General features: G+C 42.3%; 1 long non-coding RNA gene across 2 annotated transcripts in view; it reads left to right on the forward strand.

Annotated features, from left to right (window-relative positions):
- Positions 1-15,026, forward strand: part of LOC131509285 (uncharacterized) — a 27,404-nt gene extending 12,378 nt beyond the window's left edge. The window contains exons 2-3 of one of the 2 annotated variants that reach the window (XR_009260410.1): positions 1,013-1,126; positions 14,914-15,026. This is a non-coding gene — a long non-coding RNA (uncharacterized LOC131509285). Of the gene's footprint in view, positions 1-1,012; positions 1,127-1,348; positions 1,829-14,913 lie in introns of those variants that run through there. The other variant, XR_009260409.1, reaches the window with a different exon arrangement.
- The last annotated feature ends 86 nt before the right edge of the window (positions 15,027-15,112 follow it).

Below are 15,112 nucleotides of genomic sequence, written 5' to 3' on the forward strand. Positions count from 1 at the left end.
AAACTGTGAGATCGTGACCTGACCTGAGCTGAAATCAAGAGTCAGACGCTTAACTGACCGAGCCCCCCAGGTGCCCCACCTTGATGTAATTTTTATAGTAGACGTTTGTAACCAGCCCACAGGACACAGAAGTAGCCCCCACATGTAGCAAGGGAGGGTTTGACCACTGTGTGGTCCCACCCAAATGAAGTGTTAGGGCTCCATCGCTTTGGGCGTTAAGGGTCCTGATTCTGTTCAGGGGTGTCCCAGGGCACCAAAGTTGAGTTCCCATGTGGAAGTTAGGTACGGATCAGCAAAGTATTGAGGTATAAGAGGTTTTCTTCTGCTGGAAAAACCACAGGCATCCTGCCAGCCCCTGTTGACAGAAGGTTCTCACCCCACAGCAAAGAAAGAAATGATTAAATCGACTTTTCCGTCCATGGGCACAGGCTCGTCTTTAGATGTTGGCTTAGTGTTTAGGTTCATGTAGCCAGAGATGGAGAGAGCCCCTCTTCTCATTACCAGAGTTTTATACTATTAATTACTTGTTTCTTTTTAAAAGACAGTGAGAGACGGATTCTCTCTGGGAGAAAGATGTATAAAATTTTCTGCAATCAAAGAAAAATGGTTATTGGGGCACCTGGGTGGCTCAGTCAGTTAAGTGTCCAACTTGGGGTCAGGTCATGATCTCGCAGTTTCTGAGTTCGAACCCCGTGTCGGGCTCTGTGCTGACAGCTTAGAGCCTGGAGCCTGCTTTGGATTCTGTGTCTCCCTCTCTCTCTGCCCCTCCCCTGCTTGGACTCTGTCTCTTCTCTCTCAAAAATAAACAAACATTTAAAAAATGGTTGTTAAAAAATAAAAATAAAATAAATATTAAAAATTAAAAAATGTGGTTTTTTTTCCTGAGGGACTATGCATCCCTGCTACTGTGAAATATTTCTATTAGAAATTAGAATAATGGTTATTTAGAAGATGTTAACAACACTGGTGCTTTGCCCTCTGCTGAGTTTTTTTTTTTTTTTTTTTTTTAAAGCCTGTACAGTGGAGAATCCCTGTTCTCCATCAGACTCCTGTCTAGAAGCAAACGGAAGGTCTTCCATGGGGAGCTCTGTGGATGTGACCTGGCCACTGTTTCCAAAAGGACGAGGTGACCCTACCTTCTCTTTAAAAACCAAAGTTCCCATCTGCAATGACATCTAATTTCAACTTTTCTTTCTTCATTTGGGGTCCTGAAAGGGGAAATTCTGCCTTCCTGTAGAAACATTACCCTGTAGCAAGCTTGCAAAATTCCTCAGAAGAGAGAAAAATGTGTAAGTGATATTATAGAACCTGTCATATTTTTGTTGCTTTCTCATATCTTTTTTGTTAGGAATAGAAAATAAGATCGTAGGAACTCTGGTGGTCACGGATCCCCTGATGTGTTCTGTATGCGTTAGGAAGGTAAGTAAAATCAGGGAAATGGAACAGAGATAGATGGGAGAAGGGACTTCTTATTTTAGACAGGATGGTCAGCTATGAGCAGCTGATCTTCCTGAGGAGATCTGAAGGCAGTGCGGGACTGAGCCATGGGAAACCGAACAGAGGGGTGTAAAGGCAAAGGCCCTGAGGTAGGGAGGTGAGAGCATGGTGATCTCTGGATATGATTCCCCCAAGCTGGGGCCCTGAAGCAGGCCCTCCTCTCTCCAAATCAGGGGTCCTGGCCCCCATCTCTGACCTCTTTTCTTACTCCCGTGCCCTCCCCCAAGTCTCGGGGAAGCAGGGGTCTCTTCCTCTTCTTCTCTCTTCCAGACTCCATTGCTTTGGTATTAGCTCTGTACCTTGACCCTCCCTCCTCCCCACCCCTAAAATTTTAATTCATAAGGCCACTTATAGAAGTTGTTTTAAAAGATGAAATTGTTTCTATATCTTTTCATTTCAGCTATACCAATACTGCTTCTCTGAGATAGTGTGAATGCCTCCAGCTGGCTATCTATAGTCACATACAAGGCAAAGGCTGGGAGAGTGGGACACAGAGAATAATAGCATACTGCCTTGACTTTTCCTGCTCCCAGCCCCCAGTCGCTGGAGATATGGTCTGCATACCTTTAGTTTGTCAGATTTGCCTTCCAGAATCATGACCTGTGACTCAACCTTTTCCCAAAGCAATGGCTTTGTTCTTAGTCCTCATCCTACATGATTTGTCTGCAGGATCTGACACTATGAGCCACGTAATGCTTCCAGACACTGACTACCTCACAACTAACTCACTCATTGATTCAAAGCGCATACACTGAGCCCCAACCATGGAGAGGTGCCTATGCAGATGCTGAGTATGGAGGAGAGTCACATACACACATTCTGTTCTAGGAGGAGTCACAGTCCAGTGGGGATGGCAGCTGAGGCTCAGGGGGAGCTAAGGGAGAGTGCAGGAGGCTTCCCCGCCTGGCCTGTGGTTGCTGGGAAGGTTTCCCTGGACCTCTGAGTGTGAGCGTGCTAATTTCAAGCAGCATTGGTCCTCCTGCCCATCCTTTCCGGGCCACCTGCCCATCTCTGCCATCTTGTCCTACTCTCTTGACTGGGCCCTTTATGTGACAGCTTTCCTGGCCACATTATCTCTCCATATTGTCTCCCTCACAGATTTTACCTTTTCTTCTGCTTCTACCATAGATAAATCCCTATCCCTGTCTCCAGTCTCTCTTTGGCTCCAGAGTCAGCCCTTGACTCACCTTGTCCCTCCAGCTCCTTACTTTTGGACTTTTGGAATCTCCTTCCTTGTGACCTAGTTCAGCCTCATTTTTGAATTGATCTTGACTAAAGTTTCCCTCCTGCTTTCAAAGTGCTGTTGGGAGAGACAGTCTAGCATAGGCATGGAGCATCCCTGCACGTTCCTTCTGAGTGTGTCAAGAATGCAAGGCCCTGATGGTTCTTCACCCAGGCCATCATTCAGGGTTATGTTTGCAGCAGGCAGCCATGAGGGAGGCTCCCAGACAGAGACCAGGCTTGTTTCTGCTCACTATAAAAACAGTGAGCTCCCCAGCTCAGTGTTCCTCTCCCTTAACAGTGTTCTGCATGTACAGGCATCTTGGATGGGTCAGTTGTGTCATCATTATGGACTCTGGGGGCATAGGGAACGCCTGCAAATCAACACAAAGCACTGGCTACTTCTTTTGCCATATGTAATAAAATCTTTGGTCTCCGACCCAAAGGTCTCATGCCTTTTGCCAGCATCCATGGAAAACTAATTTGCAAGCTTGTAAGTACGGTAAAATTTCAGACCTGCACAGTTCTTAGCAGGTGTCACCTCTAAGATCCTAACTCCAGTGTACCTTCTGGTATTGCTAGGCAACCAGGTTGCTTCTTATTCCCTGAATGGCTTTTGAGCACTGGTTTTTCCCCATTATACCCTTTCTCACCATTGTTGGTCTGCTGCAACTCTCCTCTGGGTTTAATATGAGTGTTCCCCACTCATTTCCTGTCTTGGCATTTTGTCCTTTCTCATTATTCCTGTGTAGCACACCTTCTGATGGCCATTAAGGACTAGATTAGAGAACAGAAGGGCCCAGAGAGTCATTCTATTTTAAATGAAAAATCACACGGATTAGGATGCAGCTCTCTGAAACTCAAGCTGAGGTTGAATTTGCCATGAGAGAACTCCTACCTCTTTTTTTTTTTTTAATTCTTTTTTAATGTTTATTTATTTTTGAGAGACAGAAAGAAAGAGAGAGACAGAGAGTTTGAGCCAGGGGAGAGGCAGAGAGAGAGGGAGACACAGAATCCAAAGCAGGCTCCAGGCTCTGAGCTGTCATCACAGAGCCCAATGTGAGGCTCGAACTCACAGACCCTGAGATCATGACCTGAGCTGAAGTTAGACGTTCAACTGACTGAGCCACCTAGGAGCCCCAAGAAAACTTCTACTTGTGATTATAGACAGAGGATTATGATCTAGGCTCTAGGGAATAGTCATACTTGCCAAACCTTTTATTTGCACAATGGATTTTATGTAAGTAGTATTCCACCCATTATCTCCTCTCACCCTCAAGAAACTTGGGAGGTAATCAGGGCAGGTAATCCCAATGTTGTTTTGAAGAGAACCATGACTGGAGGATTAAGTGACCTGCTCAAGGTCACACCACTAGTGAGCAGCAGGACTAGGAGGAGGGCCGGGCGTTTCTGATGCCTGACTGGGCCTTGCCTACGGAATCTTTATGGCGGTTACATCATTTGGTGTATAGACCACTCTTTTTTTTTTTTTTTTTCTAACATTTATTTATTTCTGAGACAGAGAGAGACAGAGCATGCACGGGGGGGAGGGCCAGAGAGAGAGGGAGACACAGGATCCGAGGCAGGCTCCAGGCTCTGAGCTGTCGGCACAGAGCCCAACGCGGGGCTGGAACTCACGGAGTGGGAGATCATGACCTGAGCCAAAGTCGGACGCTTAACCGACTGAGCCACCCAGGCGCCCCGGTGTATAGACCACTCGTAACCACAGAGTCAAAGACTGTGCACACTCAGATGGATACTATTAGTGTTTGTTAATTATAAGGAAATCTGAAGTATTTTGCCTACCTAGGGGCAAGTGAAATAAATTATTTTTCTTTATTTAAAAAATTTTTTTAATTTTTTTTTTTTTGAAGGAGAGAGATGGAGCATGAGCAGGGGAGGAGCAGAGACAGAGGGAGACACAGAATTTGAAGCAGGCTCCAGTCTCTAAGCTGTCAGCACAGAGCCCGATGCAGGGCTCAAGCCCACAAACTGTGAGATCATGACCTGAGCCGAAGCCAGACACTAAGCCAACTGAGCCACCCAGGTGCCCTGTGAAATTATTAAAAGTGATACTATGCATCTATAAAAAGGGAAGGCATTTATGTATTGATATGGAATGACCACTAAGAAATATTCCCTTTTTTTAAGATTATTTATTTTGAGAGAGAGAGAGAGAAAGAACATGTGTGTGAGGGGTAGGGGCAGAAGAGAGAGAGGGAGAAAGAGAATCCCAAGCACAGAGCCTGACATGAGGCTTGATCTCACACGAGATCATGACCTCAGCCAAAATCAAGAGTTGGACACTTAACCGTCTGAGCCACCGAGGTCACCCAGGTGCTCTTCTTTTTTTTTTTTTTTTTTTTTTTTCTTAAAGACACATTTATTCAGCGTCATGATCATACAATTACAGTTAGTAATCAACAGCATGGGTACAAAAACCAAAAAAATCTACCTTAAAACCCTTTGTTGGAGTGCATTACACTTTCCACAGAACAGAAACTAAAATAAACTGTTATATAATTAGTCATGAATATAGTCCTCGGGTTTTAGCCCATACACATGAATATTGTCTAAACCATGACTCCTTTGTGGCAGCTAGGCCCGGCCACCACCGTGCTTGGCTGAGCTCACAAACCTGTTGTAACCTGTAACTTCCCTGTCACTTCTCTGGCTCTCCTCTCCTGCTAAGCTTCGTTTCCCGACAGTAATTAAAACCTTCTGCCACTGCCATAGCTACTGCTGCTGCTGGAACTGCCACAGCCACCTTGGTTTCTGGTTTGACAAAGTATTGGCCTCCACCACCATAGGGCACAGAGCTTCTGCCTCCAAACTTCCCTCCTTGCAGGGGTCCAAAATTTGAAGATTGATTGTTGTAATTGCCAAAATCATTATAGCTTCCGCCACCTCCAAAATTGCTTCCATCATTACCAAATCCGTTACAGCCGTCCCCACTGCCACCACGTCCACCACCACCTCGATTGCCACCAAAGCCACCTCGCCTGCCACCAAAGCCACTTCACCCACCGAAGTTTCCCCCACGACCAGAGTTGTCATTCCCACCACAACCACCACCAAAGTTTCCAGGACCACTTTGACCTCTCTGGTTGGATGAAGCACCAGCCATCTCCTGCTTAAATAGGGCTCTCCTCACTTCCCAGTGTGGCCATTCACAGTATGGTATTTTTGAATGACAATCTTGTTTACAGAGTCATGATCATTAAATGTTACAAAAGCAAAATTCTCTTCTTGCCACTACCTCGGTCAGCCATGATTTCAGTCACTTCAGTTTTCCCATTCTGTTCAAAATAATCTCTAGGATGTGTGCTTCAGGGTCTTCTTTAAGGCCACCGGCAGAAATCGTTTTCACAGTTAAGCGGGCACCAGGTCTTTGAGACCCGTCTCTTGAGACAGCCCTCTCTGGTTCTACAACTCTTCCATCCACATTGTGTGGCCTTGCATTCATGGCTGCGTCCGCCTCTTCCACAATGGTGTATGTGACAAACCCAAAGTCTCTGGAGCGCTTGGTGTTGGATCTCTCATTACCACACAGTCTGTAAGCGTTCCCCCATTACTCAAAATGGCTCCTCAGACTCTCATCGGTTGGTTCAAAGCCCAAACCTCCGATGAAAAGCTTCTGCAGCTGTTCAGGCCCTTTGGGAGATTCTGACTTAGACATGACAGTCGTTGAGGGGAGATTTAAAGATGATTACTTAGCAGCATCCACAGGCAGAAAGGAGTAATCTGATGAACATAGCTCAGAAATATTCTTAATACTTATTATTTTGACATATTTTAAGACTAAAAAAGGTTCGAAATTTGTACAGAGTTCCTGTCTGCCAGGAACTCTCTCTCTTTACCCAGCTCCCCCAATAATAGCATTGTATATAACCATAAATTGACACTGGTACAATACTATTAATTCATATAAATACTTCATTTGGGTTTCTCAGAAAGTTTTAAATATCTGAGAGAGTGGGGGTATGGTATGCATCCTATTTATTTTAAAAGAGAGGGGAAAGGGTGCATGTGTGTTTATATGCTTCCATATACCTATAAGATTTCTTAAAGGATATATAAGAAGCTAGACACATTGAGTTGCCTCCAGGAAGAACTGGATAGCAGCTCTGGATAGACAGTATTGGAACCATGTGTTCGTTTGTACCAATCTATCTATTTTTAAAAAGGGAATGAGGAAAGTTTTTATGTATTCATACAAAATAATCTCTGTTATATTTTTAAATGAAAAACACAAGGTAAATAAGTGTGTACGTATCCCATCTACAAAAAAAAAAAAAAAAAAAGAAGGGGGGGAGCTGTGTGTTTTCGCCTCCATATGCACAGATTTCTCTGGAAGGATAGGTACGAAACTGGTAACCATTGGTTTGCCTCCAGGGATTAAAATGGGCAGACAGAAGTGGGAGGGAGACCTTTTGTACCTCTAAATTTGTACCTTTTAAATTTAGACTATGTGAATTTATTTCCTTTGCAACAAAATAAAGGAAATTGAAAAAAAAATAAACCCTGAAATAAATTGCTTTTACCTTGTAATTTTTCCCCCTTTAAAATATTTAGTGGCTTTTCAGCTACTCTCTGGCTAAAATCCAAATTTCTTTACTTGACATTTAGGTTCTTTTTATAACTCGGTCTCATTATTTCCTGCCTGAAGCTTTCTGTTTCACCGACTGTGTTTTGTTTTCTCTCCTCATATGCACTTTTCTTTATTCTCTTCCTGCTCCCCAGCCATCAGAAATCAGCTCGCTTCTGGGACATTGTCCCCCAGTGGTCCAGACCTCTTGAATTTCTCTCTCTTCCAAATTCCTATAATGTCTTGTCTGCCCTACACATTTGGCCCTTCACCCATATTCTCTTGTCAAGGGTATGCATACTCTGTCCCCAAATAAGATTACCAACTTCTTGTGGGTAGTGGCTGAGTATGTGAGTTTTCTGAAATTCCCCTTTCCTGGAAGAGTCTTACACTAGGTTGATGGCCCAGTGATATTGACTAAATCTCTTCTTTGTAGCGATTTTATTCTATGCATATGCTTGCCTGATGTGCTTAAGAATTCCTGGCTGTATTGAGGCAATAAGACATTGTGTATCCATCCAAAAACACCCTAGCAGATAAAAGATAAAAGAGGATAAAGTATGAGTTAAAATTCAAGAAAGCACCTGGTGTTTGAATATTGATATATTTTTAAATATAACATTCCTGGGAAACAAGATACATGATAACATTTTTTTCTTTTGCATTTTGGCTCATGTATTTGGATGCGTTTTGGAAAACAGGCCCTATTTTCCTAGTCACCATGGTGAATTAGCTTTTTTGATATGTTATGAACTGGTTCTTGACATCCTCATTTTCAGTAAATGGCAGAATTGGATTCAAGTCTTGGCAGGTCAGATCAGGGAGCTACATGACTTCTAGCCGGTCATAGTAACAGATATTTGTTGGGTTCCTTTCATTGCAAAGCATTGTATTAAGACTTAATGGAGACGAAGTGTAAAATAGATTCCTCCAGGAACTTCCACTTGATTACATGTTGCATCTGTCTGGCCCTTGCCCATTTGACGGCTATGCAGTAGTGTAGCCAGTTGTCAGGAGGCTCTTCATAGGTAGCCTTGGAATTAGAGAAAAAAAAATTATGAAGAAGATAGATCTTTGAATCTGAAACCCATAAGAATGAGGAAGCAAACAACAAACAAACAGTAACAGTATTAGCTTATCTTTGATGAAATCTTCACTAGACTCTGTATTTCAACTATATTGTCTCTTTATCTTGACAGCAACTGATTAAGGCAGGCACTATTGTTACCCACTTTTGCAGATGAGATAGGAGACATGACTGTGATCACACAGCTGAGTGATAGAGCCAGGATTCAAGTGCAGAGATTTTGCCCCTGGGTCCCTATGTTTAATTTTGACTTGTTGTTATTATTTTCCCAAAGATTAGTCACACGGACAAGTAACTTACCAATATAATTGTCTTACTTTAACTAGATCATGAAATCCTCAAGTGGAAGGCTGTGCCTTATTTTCTTGTTTCTTCACACATAATTGTCTATGGCACAGGTTTCTGGACATTGTCTGAACTCAATATCCCAGAATGGAAAAATGCATAAAAAACAACTGTGGCTTATAAATGTGATGTTAATAAGACTATGATACTCAGATTTGAAATTAAACCAACTATGTAGCAGGCAGTGTGAAGTGGTACAAAGAACATGAGTTTTGGAGGACTGGAAATGAGGTCTGTGGAGTGCCTGGCACAGGGAGGTATCTGATACATGGTACTTAGTTAATACAGTGATACTATATGATTTAATCTTTCTCACACACAAGCCTGTTAGGTAGCGTGTTAGCTCAGGCTGCCATAACGGAACACCACAGACTGGGTGGCTTAAACAACAGAAATTTATTTTCTCATAGTTCTGGAGACTCCTCCACATCCCAGATCAAGGTGCAGACAGGTGAGGCCTCTCTTCCTGGCTTACAGGTAGTTCCCTTCTCACCATGACCGTGTCCTCACGTGGACTCTCCTCTCTGCTTGCAGGTGGAGAGAGAGCTCTGGCATCTTTTCTAAGGACACCAGCCCTATCAGACAAGGGCCCCACACTTACAACCTCACTTAACTTTTTTTTTTATTTTAATTTTATTTTTTAAATTTACATCCAAATTAGTTAGCATACAGTGCAACAATGATTTCAGGAGTAAATTCCTTAATGCCCCTTCCCCATTTAGCCCATCTCCCCTCCCACAACCCCTCCAGTAACCCTCTGTTTGTTCTCCATATTTAAGACTCCCTTCTATTTTGTCCCCCTCCCTGTTTTTATGTTATTTTTGCTTCCCTTCCCTTATGTTCATCTGTTTTGTGTCTTAAAGTCCTCATATGAGTGAAGTTATATGATGTTTGTCTTTCTCTAATTTCGCTTAGCATAATACCCTCCAGTTCCATCCACGTAGTTGCAAATGGCAAGATTTCATTCTTTTTGATTGCCAAGTAATACTCCATTGTGTGTGTGTGTATATATCTGTCTATCTATCTCATATCTTCTTTATCCATTCAGCCGTCGATGGACATTTGGGCTCTTTCCATCCTTTGGCTATTGTTGATAGTGCTTCTATAAACATTGGGGTGCATGTGTCCCTTTGAAACAGCATACTTGTATTCCTTGGATAAATACCTAGTAGTGCAATTGCTGGGTTGTAGGGTAGTTCTATGTTTAATTTTTTGAAGAACCTCCATACTGTTTTCCAGAGTGGCTGCACCAGCTTGCATTCCCACCAGCAGTGCAAAAGAGATCCTCTTTCTCTGCATCCTTGCCAACATCTGATGTTGCCTGAGTTGTTAATGTTAGCCATTCTGACAGGTGTAAGGTGATATCTCATTGTGGTTTTGATTTGTATTTCCCTGGTCATGAGTGATGTGGAGCATTTTTTCATGTGTCAGTTGGCCATCTGGATGTCTTCTTTGGAGAAGTGTCTATTCATGTCTTTTGCCCATTTCTTCACTGGGTTATTTGTTTTTTGGGTGTTGACTTTGATAAGTTCTTTCTAAATTTTGGATACTAACCTTTTTTCTGATATGTCACTTGCAAATATCTTCTCCCATTTCATCGGTTGCCTTTTAGTTTTGCTGATTGCTTCCTTCTCTGTGTAGAAGCTATTTATTTTGATGAGGTCCCAGTTGTTCATTTCTGCTTTTGTTTCCCTTGCCTCTGGAGAGGTGTTGAGTAGGAAGTTGCTGTGGCCAAGATCAAGATCAAAGAGATTTTTGCCTGCTTTCTCCTCAAGGATTTTGATGGCGTCCTGTCTTACATTGAGGTCTTCCATCCATTTTGAGTTTATTTCTGCATATGGTGTAAGAAAATGGTCCAAGTTCATTCTTCTGCATGTCGCCATCCAGTTTTCCCAGCACCACTTGCTGAAGAGACTCTTTATTCCATTGGATATTCCTTCCTGCTTTGTCAAAGATGAGTTGGCCATACATATGTGGGTCCAATTCTGGGTTCTCTATTCTGTTCCATTGATTTGACTGTCTGTTTTTATGCCAGTACCATACTGTCTTGATGATTACAGCCTTGTAGTATAGCTTGAGGTCTGGGATTGTGATGCCTCCTGCTTTGGTTTTCTTTTTCAAGATCGCTTTGGCTATTTGGGGTCTTTTCTGGTTGCACACAAATTTTAGAATTATTTGTTCTAGCTCTGTGAAGAATTCTGGCATTTCATTTAACTTTAATTACCTCCTTAAAGGCCTTATCTCCAAACCCTTTTACTAGGGTCTTGGGGCTTCAACATCTGAGTTTGGGGGGAATACAGTTCAGTCCATAATAAGTAGTTACTTTTCCCATTTTACCAACGGGGAAATAGATATTCAAAGGAATGGTCCTGTTCTTCCATGAAGCCTGATTGTGTTGTCAGATATGTTGACTACTTGTATTTCTTTCCACGGGTTTTTTCCTTCTTACAACCAAAAAGAGTTCAACCACTGAATCCATCCTTCCTTCCTTCCTTCCTTCCTTCCTTCCTTCCTTCCTTCCTTCCTTCCTTCCTTCCAGAGAGAGAAAGAGCCTGTGCACAAGCAGGGGAGGGGGAGAGAGGGAGAGAGGGAGAGAGGGAGAGAGGGAGAGAGGGAGAGAGGGAGAGAGGGAGAGAGAGAGAGAGAGAGAGAGAGAGAGAGAGAGAGAGAATCCCAAGCAGTCTCCATGCTGTCAGTGGAGAGCCTGATGCGGGGCTTAAACTCACGAACTGTGAGATCATGACCTGAGCCAACTGAGCCACAAGGTGCCTTGCATCTAATCTTTGCTAAAGGTATTTTTTCTAAGAGTCTGTAGCATCTTTTCTTTGGATAGTGCTGTGAAACCCTGACAGTTTTCCCCCCTTATTTTCTCACTTTTATGCCTTCACCTCTCTTGTGCTATTTTATAGTTAGATGAGACCACAGGGGTGATAATGTAATTGATTAGTTCCACTTTCTCTACATCACAGAACAGGAAGCATGACATAGCCCGGAGTGTCAGGTCTTCCATTCCCAAAGCTGGGAATGGAAGGTTGTTTAGCATACAACAGACTCTAGATGGCATTATCTTGTTTCCCTCTCACCAGAAACCATGTTATTCTCCCTCTGAAGGCTGTGAACATTATAACTCGATATTGTGTACTTCATGGCTTCTGCGTACTCGTGTCTTCTACTACTTAATGTCATCTATTCTCTCTGTCTTATCAGTTTCAGTCAAATTGGTATTTTTTTGTGTCTTGAGTTCAAATCTCACTTAGAGAGAATCTGTCCTGGTTCAGCCAGTCAAGCATCCCTTTAGGTTACTGGCCAGCTTATGGTCTCATTACGTATATTACTCCAGTACAATGGAAACAGTTTTTCATCTGTCATGCCTTGAGGGAAATGCTCTTTGCGAATATACAATAACTTTTCTTCTAATGTTGTGTTTACGTCTATTCTATAAGGCAGTCTAGTGTTACGGTTAACATTCAAGTTCTGGATTAAGAATATCTGGGTTTCGCAGTGTCTGGGTGGCTCAGCTCAGGTCACGAGCTCATGGTTTGTGAGTTTGATCCCCACATCAGGTTCTGCGCTGACAGTGCAGAGCCTGTTCGGGGTTCTCTTTCTCTCCCTCTCTCTCTGCCCCTCCCATGCTCTCTCTCTCTCTCTCTCTCAAAATAAATAAATATAAAAACTTAAAAAATTTTTTAATTAAAAAAAAGTGTCTTATTTTAAACTCTACTTGTACCACTTACGAGGTATAACAAGCTTGGGGAACTTTACTTCACTCCCCTGTGCCTCAATTTCCTCACCTGTAAAATGAAGATGAAAATATAGCCTCTACCTCATAGAGCTGTGAGGATTCAAAGTTCAGGTGGATAAGCCCTTAGCACAGGGCATGCATATAGTAAGTGCCTGGTAAGTATTAGTTATTTCTAATTGATTGAATATTTTTGCTCCCTAGGAAGGAGAATGCCAGTTTTTTGCTAAGGATATCTCTAATTGTAAATTTACAAATGAGCTTTGAGATACATGCTCTGTGACAGATGAAGTAACATGATTATTAAGGCTGTTATCTCCTGATGAAATTCATTCATCAATTTTACAAGTGTTTATAAACACAGTCATTGGGAATATAAGATTAATTAGACAGAGTCTCTACCTGTGATCTACTTGGGGAGACAGGCATCTAAATAATAATAAATCAACCTGAAAATGGTGGCACAGAGAAACAGAGAAAGTGTTCAACTTGCCCTAGACAGGGGCAGAAGCACGTCAAAGTAGGTTACAGTTTGGAGGAGATACTTGATTGGCCCTAAATAAAGAACAGGGTGTGGGAAAGCATTTCTGGCAGAGGTAACAGCAGAGATGAGAGATAATATGATACTTTCAAGAACCCTGTAGGTTGTGCAATGGATCTTTAATCTTTTATCCTAAAGGCAATGTGGAGTCCTTGGGCGGGGGGTGTGCTTTTGTTTTAAAATCTACCTTTATTGTTTTCCTCTTTTGATAAAAGTCGTATGTGCACATTATGAAAAGACAAGTAACACACTACAGAGGTATATGCATGGAAACTGAAGCTTTCCAATAATTCCTTCCCTTGTCCCCTGAAATAATTACTACTACAAAGAGTTTGGAGTATATTTCTCTATTTTTCTTTCTCTCTATGCACACAGTAACAAATATATGGTGATTATTATTATAACAGGAGAATATCTTTTGTGTGCTTTTTATATAGCTTTCAATGATTTAGTATCGAAGTTTTTCAGCAGGATATTAAGTTTGGAGGGAAAACTGGGGGTAGGGTTGAGGCGCCAAGGCTGGAGAAAGGGAGGCAATCTCTGCCTCAATAGATAAAGTTGAGTTTCTGGACTTATAAATACTCATCAAGGCCAGCTAAGTCCCATGCTCCCTATGAAGTTTTTTTCTAATCATCTGAGATCACAATGCTAGCTCTCCCTCCTAAAACTTGTCCACTTTCCTCTCAGATGTGTATAATTTACTATGGAATTTAGCACATTCACATTGCATTGGAATCATCTGTTTACTCGTCTTTTCTACTCAAACATGAAATTCTTAATGGCAATGCCTTTAAACAAAATCTTATATACCTAGCGCCTAGCATACAGTAAGGCTCAATGAATGTTTGATGAAGGCAAATGACTTTGGTTTTGTTCAGCCCAACTGGCAGAAATATGTATCAGGCATTTGGATAAAAAGATTAGAAACAGTTCCCTTGTCTGTAAAATGAGGCCTGTAATATATATTTTTTTTCTTTACAAGAATTAGTAAAACAAGTTTAATGCAATGCAATCTTAAATTCTTTTAAGGATTAAAACGAACTATTGTATTTGAAACACTTAACACAGTGACAGGTGTAGTAGTCACAGGTTATTGTCATGAAGATGAGCCAAATACAGGAAAAGCCATAAAGGCAGGGGGAATTTTCAGGTGTCATTGGGCACCTTCAGAGTTTGACAGAAAATGTCATAATGTATGTTGGGGATAATCTAGGAAAGCCTTCAGGGACAAGGACTTAGAAATCTCCTACAGCCTTAGAAATCCAGAAGTCCTGGAGTGGGATCAAAAGTTCAAATAACAACAGTGGTCAGTCAGGAAGCTAGTGAAAAAAAAAATTGGGAACGCTGGCTACACATGAGAATCACCCGGGAAACTGATGGCAAAGCAATGGGCCAGCTCCTATCCTGAAGTAATCAGAATTTCCAGGAGTAGGTCCCCATCACGAGTATGTCTTTAAATTTTTTCAGGTGAGTCTAATGTGCAGCCAGGGGTGAGATCCACTGCAATTCTAAAACCAATGAGGGCAAGATAGGTGAACAGGTGTGTCATTTCTCACTCCTGCTGATTGTTGCAATAGTATTTGCCAGCTTCTTTGTAAAAGTGCAGATTTCCATGTGAAGTTACCCAAATTTAAAAATGTTGGCAAGTAATTTATAATGTTAAAACAAAGAAGAAAAACAACGAAACCCCGCGGGAATCAAAGAAAACATGGATAGTGGCCCAGGTGGCCACCAGTTCATAACCTCCCTTGCAGTTCAACCTGCGGGTAGAAGAAGCAAACTGATACTGAAAGTGGTTATTTAACACTTTGCCCAAGACGGCACAGCAAGTCAGAATGGGAGTCGGGACTAAAACATAGTTCTTTGGAATTTAGTTAATATTCCTTCTTTTTCAGGAGAGGAACACTTGGAGGTGCACAATAAAACATAAGTAAGGATAAAGTGCGTTCCAGGCTGAAGGAAGCCCCAAAGCACTGCCTCGGGCATCCCATAATCAGCAAACCCCGGCGATCCCTAAAACGTAGGAAAGTAAAATCAGGACTCCGGAGGGCGGGGAAGAACCAGACACGCATGCGCCGTCCACAGGTAGCGCCG

This window comes from Neofelis nebulosa, chromosome 4 (assembly GCF_028018385.1).
Source record: "Neofelis nebulosa isolate mNeoNeb1 chromosome 4, mNeoNeb1.pri, whole genome shotgun sequence".
Taxonomy (NCBI): Eukaryota; Metazoa; Chordata; class Mammalia; order Carnivora; family Felidae; genus Neofelis; species Neofelis nebulosa.